The sequence below is a fragment of the Saccopteryx leptura genome, chromosome 2 (assembly GCF_036850995.1).
Source record: "Saccopteryx leptura isolate mSacLep1 chromosome 2, mSacLep1_pri_phased_curated, whole genome shotgun sequence".
NCBI classification, from domain to species: domain Eukaryota; kingdom Metazoa; phylum Chordata; class Mammalia; order Chiroptera; family Emballonuridae; genus Saccopteryx; species Saccopteryx leptura.
The window spans coordinates 101855157-101864662 of record NC_089504.1 but is presented as its reverse complement, the minus strand read 5'-3'; the positions used below and the strand labels follow the sequence as shown (position 1 = coordinate 101864662).

Genomic DNA, 9506 nt, shown 5'->3' with positions numbered 1-9506 from the left:
TACACACCCTCCATGTGTCATGTAACTACTTCTAGTCGTAGCCAAGTCTCTCAAATGTCTTTGCTTTCAGTTTCTGTTGAGTTATACATTTGTTCACGCAACAAATGTGTAACAAACATCTATTAGACATACGATTTGCAAATATTTTCTCCCATTCAGTAGGTTGATTTTTTCATTTTGTTGATGGTTTTCTTTGTTTTGCAGAAGCTTTACATTTCGAAGGAGTGCCTGACCATTGGTGGTGCAGTGGACCAAGCGATGACCTGGAATGCTGAAGTTGCCGGTTCAAAACCCCGGGCTTGCCTGGTCAAGGCACATATGGGAGTTGACACTACTTGCTCCTCCCCCCTTCTCTCTCTTTCTCCCTCTCTCTCTGTCTCTCTTCTCTAAAATGAATAAATAAATAAAAATAATTAAATTTTTTTTTGATGTAGTTCCACTTGTTTATATTTACTTTTGTTGCCTTTGTTTTTTGGTGTCAAATCCAAAAAATTACTGTCAAGGTACTTGCACCCTTTGTTTTCTTCTAGGAGTTTTATAATTTAGACCTTATGTTTGATTTTTTAGTACATTTTGGGTGGATTTTTGTGTATGGTGTATATGGAGGAAGGTCTGATTTAATTCTTTTGCATGTGGCTGTCCAGTTTTTCAACATTTATTAAAGATACTGTCTTTTTTCCCATTGTATGTTCTTGTTTCCTTTGTCATAAATGAACTGAGCATATGTGCATGGGTTTATTTCTTGATTCTCTATTCTGCTCCATTGATCTCTTTGTTTTATGACAATCCCAGACTGTTTTGACTACTGTAGCTTTGTAGCAGTTTCTGTAGGATGATGTGGCAGCATGTGCGCATGAACAGATGATGACGTAACACCGTGTATACAGCGGAGCAGCCCACGGCCATGCCAGTCAAGATGTGGATGGTACAGAGGAAAGTTCAGTGTGTTCAGTGGCTCGCTAAATTAGAATCCGTGACCAAAGTGCAACATGAATATTGGCGTGTGCGTTTATAACGAAGCACCACCACATAGGAATAACGTTACTTGGTGGGATAAGCAGTTGAAGGAAACCAGCAGTTTGATGGAGAAACCCCGTTCTGGTAGGCCATCAGTCAGTGATGAGTCCGTAGAGGCTATACGGGATAGCTACCTAAGGAGCCCTAAAAAATCTATGCGTGAGCCCACATCTAACTGCACAGAATAGGTATGAAACTGGGAGAGTTTTCCTTTTATTTGGTGCAGATTTCACATTTCTATCATCTTTTGTTGCTTTCCTGTGACCGGTCAAAAATGCACTATGACTTTACGGACACACTGTACTTTGAAATCAGGAACTGTGATGCAACCAGCTTTGCTCTTTTTAAGATTGCTTCAGTTATCTGAGGTCTTTTGTGGTTCTGTACTATTCTTAAGTCATTTTGGTCCTTATCCTTTGAAAATTAGTAATACAGTGTGTTTTTGAAAGCTACTGAATTAAGCCTTTAGAATGAGGTCTCACTGACCACCAATGAAAGAGGTGCTCCTTCCAGAAGTGCAGCAGGGGGCCGCATGCGGCCTGTAGGCCGTAGTTTGGGGAGCCCTGCTCTACAGACTCGTCACTGACTGATGGCCTACCAGAACGGGGTTTCTCCACCAAACTGCCGGTTTCCTTCAACTGCTTATCCCACCAAATAATGTTATTCCTATGTGGTGGCACTTTGTTATAAATGCACCGATATTCACGTTGCACTTTGGTCATAGATTTGAATTTAGTGAGCCACAGAACACACTGAACTTTCCTCTTAACCATCCACATCTCGACTGGCATGGCCGTGGGCTGCTCTGCTCTATACATGGTGTTACGTCATCATCTGTGTATGCGCATATGCTGCCACCTCATCCTACAGAAACTGGGAGGGTTTTCCTTTTATTTGGTGCAGATTTCACATTTCTATCATCTTTTGTTGCTTTCCTGTGACCGGTCAAAAGTGCACCATAACTTTATGGACACAGTGTACTTTATTTAAGGGCTTTATTTGAATAAACTTTATAAAGCTTTATCTGAGCTTTATTTAAGCTCAGATTTCCAGAATAAATCATTCTGGCTTCAACATGGAAAACAGCTTGTGTGGGGTTTCAGGATGGAAGGGGTCCAATAGGTCAGGAAATGAGGGTACATTTCTGAGTGAGCGATGAGCTTGGTTTGTTCCTGGGTGGGAGCAGGATGGAAAGGGGGTAGGTGACCTGACAATAAGATATAGGAAGATTCTTGGCAGTTCCAGTCCATTTTCTATCAGAAACAGACCAAGTTTATGGAATCACCAAGTTTACGGAAACCCCCTTTTAAGGAGAATATTATTTTCACACAGTAAATACAGTTCTTATTAGTATATTCATATATTTTCTTCTTAAGAGTTTTGAACATTACCCAAAGTAACATAGAAAGGTAAATTATTTATTAACTTGTTTCTAACAAGAAATGTAGCTACTCTTTTCTGATATTTGCCTAAGAATTTCCCTGTCACACTCAATAATGAAAGACCTCATTCTACAGGCTTAATTCAGTAGCTTTCAAATCGGAGTGTGCATCAGAAGCACCTTACAAGCTTGTTCAAACACAGATTACTGTGCCCAACCCCCAGTGTTTCTGATTCAGAAAGCGTAAGGTGGGGCCTGGGATTTTCTCATCTCTACAGAGCTCCCAGGTGATGCTGATGTTGCTGGTCTAGGGACTGCCACGTGTGACCGCTAGCTAATGAGAACTGGTGCAGCCAAGGAACGAGCTTCCTGGATTTGACACAGAGTTCTTTTTAGTGATGTGGCATAAGCAAGTTCCTCACCTGGGTGTGCCATTGTTTTCTCACCTGGATTTGGATGAGGATTGTAACAAGGAATGTTTATAAAGCATTAGGACAGGCACACAACAGATGCAGATTTATTTTTATGAAAAAGAAATTAAGTTTTATGGGCCTAGGATATGCTACAATTCTCAGTATAAAGTCGGACGGATTAATGCTTGCAGGTCCCTCTTGGAAAATGCTGGTCCGGCTTTAATGTGCTATCACAACGAGGCCTTGGCAGAAACCCCACTCTGCTCCTTCGCCACCTCCTCAGTTCTGATACATTTCTACTAAGATTGTGTGTTCAGTTATGGTCTGCCCCTCCCTTATCCCCTGATCGCCATGGCTCTGGCCCTCTGCCTGCTCCTGGACAGGGTGTCACACCTGGGAAGTGGCTGAGGGAGACAGAGTGCTTACTCACCCATGTCCGTAGCTGATTGCTCTTGGAAGGCAGTTGTGGACAAGTTTACAAAGTTCCCAGGTTGCACAAGCCATTTTTGAAACAGATGGAAAGACCACTTCTGTTGGTCCTTGGTTGACCTCAAGGAGACTGTCACGAGGCATCAGGAAGACGTGGGAGGAGACAACCACAGGAGACCCCCATCATCCGAATCTTTGTTCCCTTAGATTCTTTAGCAGCAAGCAAGGCAGGTGTCACCTGCACATTCCACCTCTGAACTTTCCCGGATGAAGGCTTGGATGGTCTCTGCCTAGAGCTAGCATGTGGGAATTGAGTAGTTTTCCAGAATGACCTAAGGGGCTGGGGTGGAGAGGAAGTGGGATCAAGAGACAGCTTCCGCTGAGACCACCCCTCAGTCAGCCTGCAGGTGTGGGGTGAGTCTGGAGGAGGGAGCTCACAGCCACCCAAGTGACATCCAAGTGACAACCAATTTGTGGACCGCAGGAGAGAAACTTGGGTTCGATAATTAGGAGGTCTCCTTAACCCTAAAGTTAAGCCCTGGACAAAGCAGATGTGTATCTTTTCCTGGGACTTTAGGAACTGTGTCCTCTTTGGGTGACATTTAAACATCATGAATCCTCCCTGGAGTGACCTTTCATTACGTGGTCCATGTTCTTGGGAGAGGGAAATCTTTAAAGCTTGGCATGGCTCTGGCCTAGAGTTGTGGGTTTTGTGTTTGGGAACACGAGGTCACTGAATTTTGAGACATTTGGGTCCTTACTTCTGCCAGGTGCCTATGCTGTCCTTTCTCTAGGAGCAGCAGACTTTCATGCCCAGACACGATGCCCAGCCTCCTTTGAGTGTTGGGGCTGTAGCCCAAGCTGAGCTCTTGCAGGCGGTTCAGCTTGCCCACACAGTCTCTTGACCAGTAAGGAACCCTGGAGTCTGTTTGCCTGAGGGACAGAGCCTTAGGGCCAATCATGGCTCATGAGAGGCTGATCCAGGCAAGGGGAGACAGAGGCAAGCAGCAGGGCCTGGAGTGTCTGAGAATTTGCTGGCAAGCTCAACCCTGAAAGGTACAATTTGCTGTTCATGTCATTCATGTACACTTTGCTGTTCATGTCATTCATTTGCACTTCCATGTTGGTGTGGCCCAGGATAACAATAGGTCATTAGGGGAGATGTCAGTTATCTCAATGTCAGTAAAAAAGGGTATTTTCCTTTTATGGCCAAAATATAGCCAAAGCATCCAATGGTTTGAGCCATGGTGAAGATTTGAGAGTATCTAACCTACTCTCTGATGTCTATGGTGATGCCCATTTTAGTGAAAAGTTCATATGAAGTCTAGAAGAGAAACAATTATTCACATACCTCCATTCAATGAATAACCTTGGGTTACTTCCTATCCCAGGAAATAAATACATTGGGTGTCCTAAATGCATGGATGGATGGTAGTTCATGGTCATTGATGGATGGACTGAGTGGACTTTCTGAGGGAAGGACAGGCTGGCATTTCCTTGGAAGCACAAGTCAGCAGAACACCCACCCACGGTGCTGCAAGGTAGTTACAGGGCACTCTGGATATCCACACCCAGCACTGGGGGCCGTCAGAGTCCCTCTGCTGGTCATCCCTGGCTGTGTGGCTCGTCTGTGTCTCAACTGGCCATCCATTGAGCACACATTCACTGAGCACCCACGACGAGCCAGAAGTGTCTAGGTGTGTGTGAGATCCCAGGGAACAAAACAGGGAAAGATGCCTGCCCTCCCTTGGGGACACAGGTAGTTATGATGCAAAAACACGTACCACCATCACCAGTGATAATTGCTGTGCACCAGCCAAGATTCCCAAGAGCAGGGACCTGTCAGACGAACCACCAGGGGGCAGCCTTCCCTGTGCGCTCACCCTGAGACTTCCTCCGGCAGCTGCTGTGGGTTTGTGGCAGCTATTGCTCAGGCCCTGGAAAATTTTTGCCCAGTTTGGAACCCACAGCTGGATATCTGTCCTGATGCAAAGGGACACCAGAGGGCCCTAGAAAGGGGAGTCACGTTTAGGGCTTAGGAAGGACAGATTACTGCTTCATCCTGTCTTTACTACAGAGAGGGTGTCACCTGTCCAGGCTGACAGTGGGGCAGCTTCTTCAACTAACTCCCCAACAATGGGTTCTGGATGGGGCTGGGGGAGAGTCCTGGGTGGGACCAACTTTCCTAGGCTAGCTGTCCTCTGTGGAAAGTGAGAGCCAGAGATAAGCAATCGTTCTCTTAAAATGCTATTTTAACCTTATCATCGGCTGCTATTTTAAATGTCCCTAAGTTTGGATAGTTAATCACAGAAACAGTAAACATTTTTCAAAGCTTTAAGATATGATCGAAGATTCTGAATCAAGTTTCAAAACTATAGTTAACTCTGACCTGAGGTCAAAGTCAGACTATTACCTGAAGACTTTCATTTGAAAAGTCTGTCCACAGGCTGGGATGAAAGAACAATCTGCCAATACAATAAGTTCAAAGGAGGCAAATTAGCCATGAGTTTCACAGATGGACGCTTAAAGGAGACACAGGGAGGGTTAATTCTTCCCATTCTCGCAGTTGTGTTTCTCATGGGAGGCTGCCCAATGCTTGCCCTTGTAATTTTCCTTTTAGGATAGAGACTCTTTTTGTTCTGTATTGCTTGGGCATCTCAGTATGGACATGACAACTTTTTCCATTCTATTTTAGTTTACAGAGTGCATTGGTTTTGAATTTCTTGGAGTAGATTTTCTATGTGACTGTATTTTATTCAGCATTATAAGTAGTGCTGACTTTAAACAATTTTTTTTTCTTTTTCTCCAAGTGAGAGGAGAGGAGAAAGATAGACTCCTGCATGTGCCTCAACCAGGACCCAGCAACCCCATCTGGGGTCGATGCTCTGCCTCTTTGGAGCCATGCTTGCAACTGAGCTATTTTTAGCACCTGAGGTGAAGGCTCCATGGAGCCATCCTCAGCGCCTGGGGTCAGTGTGCTTGAACCAATGGAGCCGTGGCTGTGGTAGAGGAAGAGAGAGAGTGAAAGAGAGAGAAGGAAGAGGAAGAGGGGTGGGGAAACAGATGGGCACTTTTCCTCTGTGCCCTGACCAGGAATTGAACCTGGGACATCCACACTCTAGGCCAATGCTTTACCACTGAGCCAATCACCCAGGGCTGACTTTAAACATTTATAGAGTTGTTTTTCCAAGGAGAAGCATAAGCTAGAAAGAAAAATGAACATTTCATTTTTAAATTATTTTTAGACAGAGAGGTGGGGGGAGGAACAGGAAGCATCAACTCCCATATGTGCCTTTACCGGGCAAGCCCAGGGTTTTGAACCGGCAACTTCAGCATTCCAGGTTGACACTTGATCGACTGTGCCACCACAGGTCAGGCTGAACATTTCATTTGATGAGGCTCAAATGGCAGTTTGGGGTTTGACTATATCCCAGAGCATTGCTTTTTTATTTTTTATTTTTTATTTTTTTTTTACCTAGAACAGTCATTGCATGTACATTATGAAATGGTATTTGGCCAATTTCTGTCCGCTCCATGGGGAGAGGACCATTTTCTGAGGAATGAAAACAAGTAGGATTTGCTATTGTCTGTTAAGCCTGATATGGGAGACAAAGGAAGAGACAATATATAAATATAAAGTTTTCCATTTACACATATAAACACACACATATTTAAACCAATACATTAATGATTTCTATCATAACGTTGCTTTTTAAAAGTTTTTTTTTTTTGCTTGTCTTCTCCTCTTGTCCCTTCCAAGAGTCCTCCCTGCCCCCTGCACAGATCTGACAGTAGGGCATGGTCTGCAGTTTTCATTGCACACTTGTACACATACACAGCATGCAGTGATCATTGTGTTCACTGCACAGGTGATCTCTGCATGCTTTGCAATGGCTGTGGTGTGGATGAACCAGAATTCATTTGATCACTCCTCTGTTGATAGGCATTTATTTGAGTTCCACCTTTTTATCACTATAAGCAATGTTTCCATAAATGCTTAAGTCCTCACAATTTTCAAAAGATTATTTATTTATTTTTACAGGGACAGAGAGAGAGTCAGAGAGAGAAATAGATAGGGACTGACAGACAGGAACGGAGAGAGATGAGAAGCATCAATTATTAGTTTTTCTCTGCGACACCTTATTTGCTCATTGATTGCTTTCTCATGTGTGCCTTGACCGCGGGCCTTCAGCAGACCCAGTAACCCCTTGCTTGAGCCAGCGACCTTGGTTCCAAGCTGGTGAGCTTTTTGCTCAAGCCAGATGAGCAAGCTGGTGACCTCGGGATCTCAAACCTGGGTCCTCTGCATCCCAGTACGACGCTCTATCCACTGTGCCACCGCCTAGTCAGGCAAAAGACTTATTTTTTAAGAGCAGTTTTAGGTTCACAAAAAAAATTAAGTAAGTGCAGGGATTTCTCATATACCCCCTGTCCCTTCCCCACATGCACAATCTCCCCTGCTATCAACAGCCACCACCGGAGTGGGGCACTTGTCACGATTACTGACAACCAGAGTCCATGGACTACCTTAGGATTCACTCCTAGTGTTGGACGTTTTATTTATGGATTTTGACAAATGTGTAATATCATGTCTCTATCACTAGAGTGTCACACAGAGTAGATTCACTGCCCTAGAAATCCTCTGTGCTCCAACTGTCCATCCCTCTGCCCCAAACCCTGACACCCACTGATCTTTTTAATGTCTCCATAGTTTTTGTCTTTTCCAGAATGTCATAGAACTGAAGTCTCACAAGTCTTTGTGGTTTTATTTTTATGGGGTACATGAAGGTGGATATAGACATTTTTGTTTTCAGTTTCAATTCTTTTCCACTCTTCTTTATCCACTGTAGATGCTGAAAAGGCAAAGTGTGTTGCAGAAGCTTCGCACTGAGAATGGCCCCAGGGTTGGGGCTGTGGAGGAAACGTGGCTTGGCCTGAGCCTCTTTCCTGGTTGGGATGCAGCTGGTGCTAAGACTGGCAGCGTCGGGAGAGAGGAGAAGCCTGCTCTATGATTTAGCCGTTATTTTAGCAAGTGTTTATTGAGCACCTACCACGTTCTGGTAGGAGCTTGGAGAACATAGTTATAGATATAAAACAAAGGGACACTGTCTCTGGCTTCACAAAACATGTGAGTGCTTTGTAGGAATGGCACCGGCGCTTTGAGGCTGTGAGTGGTCTGGGTGAGGTGGGGCTCAGGAAGACCTGGGGGTGGGGTGAGTAGCCTTCTGGGTAGACAGAGCTCTGGGGTAGGGAGGGGTCTGGCCTGTTTCTTGGAGTAGAGAAAGGGCAATCAAGGCTGCTGGTTAGTCCTGGGGACACAGGAGGGGCCAGACTGGATGTGTCTTCTTGGTCTTTCAGGGGTTTTGAATTTGGCAGTTAGCAAAGAATGCATGTCTGGGTTACAGGAGCAGAGCTAGGTGGACTGCTGTGAGAATGTCAGGTGAGAGTTAATGGCTGCTCAGACCAATAGGGAGGGGCGGGACTTAGAGGAAAGTTAATCTTTTTTATTTTTTATCGATTACACATCAAAGGTTTATTGTCTAGCTTGGCCAAGTGGCGGCAACTCCCACAGAAGTCTGAGGGAGAGTGCCAGTTGATCGTTTTGAGATCGAGCTTTCCACCATTTTTAAGATTCTTGTTTAAAATAAAATAGAAATAAAAATCACTTTATCTCTTTCTATCTTGACCTCTCTTTCTATATATTTTTAATTTATCCTTCTATCTTTATCTTTCCCCAGATTCGTTTGCTTATTTTTTTTTAGAGTAAATTCTAGAAGTGACCCTCTGGATTAAAATTGATACTTGTTAAAATTTTGCCACTAATAATGAAACTGCCATCTCTAACTGCTATGCAGTGGGCATCCTCAGGTACAGCGGTGAGGCTGCCACTGTCCAGACCTCATCAGCGCTGTCCCTGGTCAATCTGTTAAAAATTTTCCATCCAAAACTGGAAAGCCACATGCAAAAGAATGAAACTCGACTACAGCCTGTCCCCGTGTACTAAAATTAATTCAAAATGGATCAAAGACCTAAATATAAGACCTGAAACAATAAAGTACATAGAAGAAGACATAGGTACTAAACTCATGGACCTGGGTTTTAAAGAACATTTTATGAACTTGACTCCAATGGCAAGAGAAGTGAAGGCAAAGATAAATGAATGGGACTACATCAGAATAAAAAGTTTTTGCTCAGCAAGAGAAACTGATATAAAAATAAACAGCCAACTAAATGGGAAATGATATTTTCAAACAACAGCTCAGATA

The 9506-nt window shown here is 44.0% G+C and overlaps 1 non-coding gene across 1 annotated transcript; it reads right to left on the bottom strand.

The window, feature by feature from the left end:
- Positions 1 to 6321: 6321 nt before the first annotated feature.
- TRNAS-AGA (transfer RNA serine (anticodon AGA)) lies at positions 6322 to 6397 on the bottom strand. Its single transcript has one exon. It is a non-coding gene; the product is annotated as a tRNA-Ser (tRNA).
- Between the last annotated feature and the right edge of the window lie 3109 nt (positions 6398 to 9506).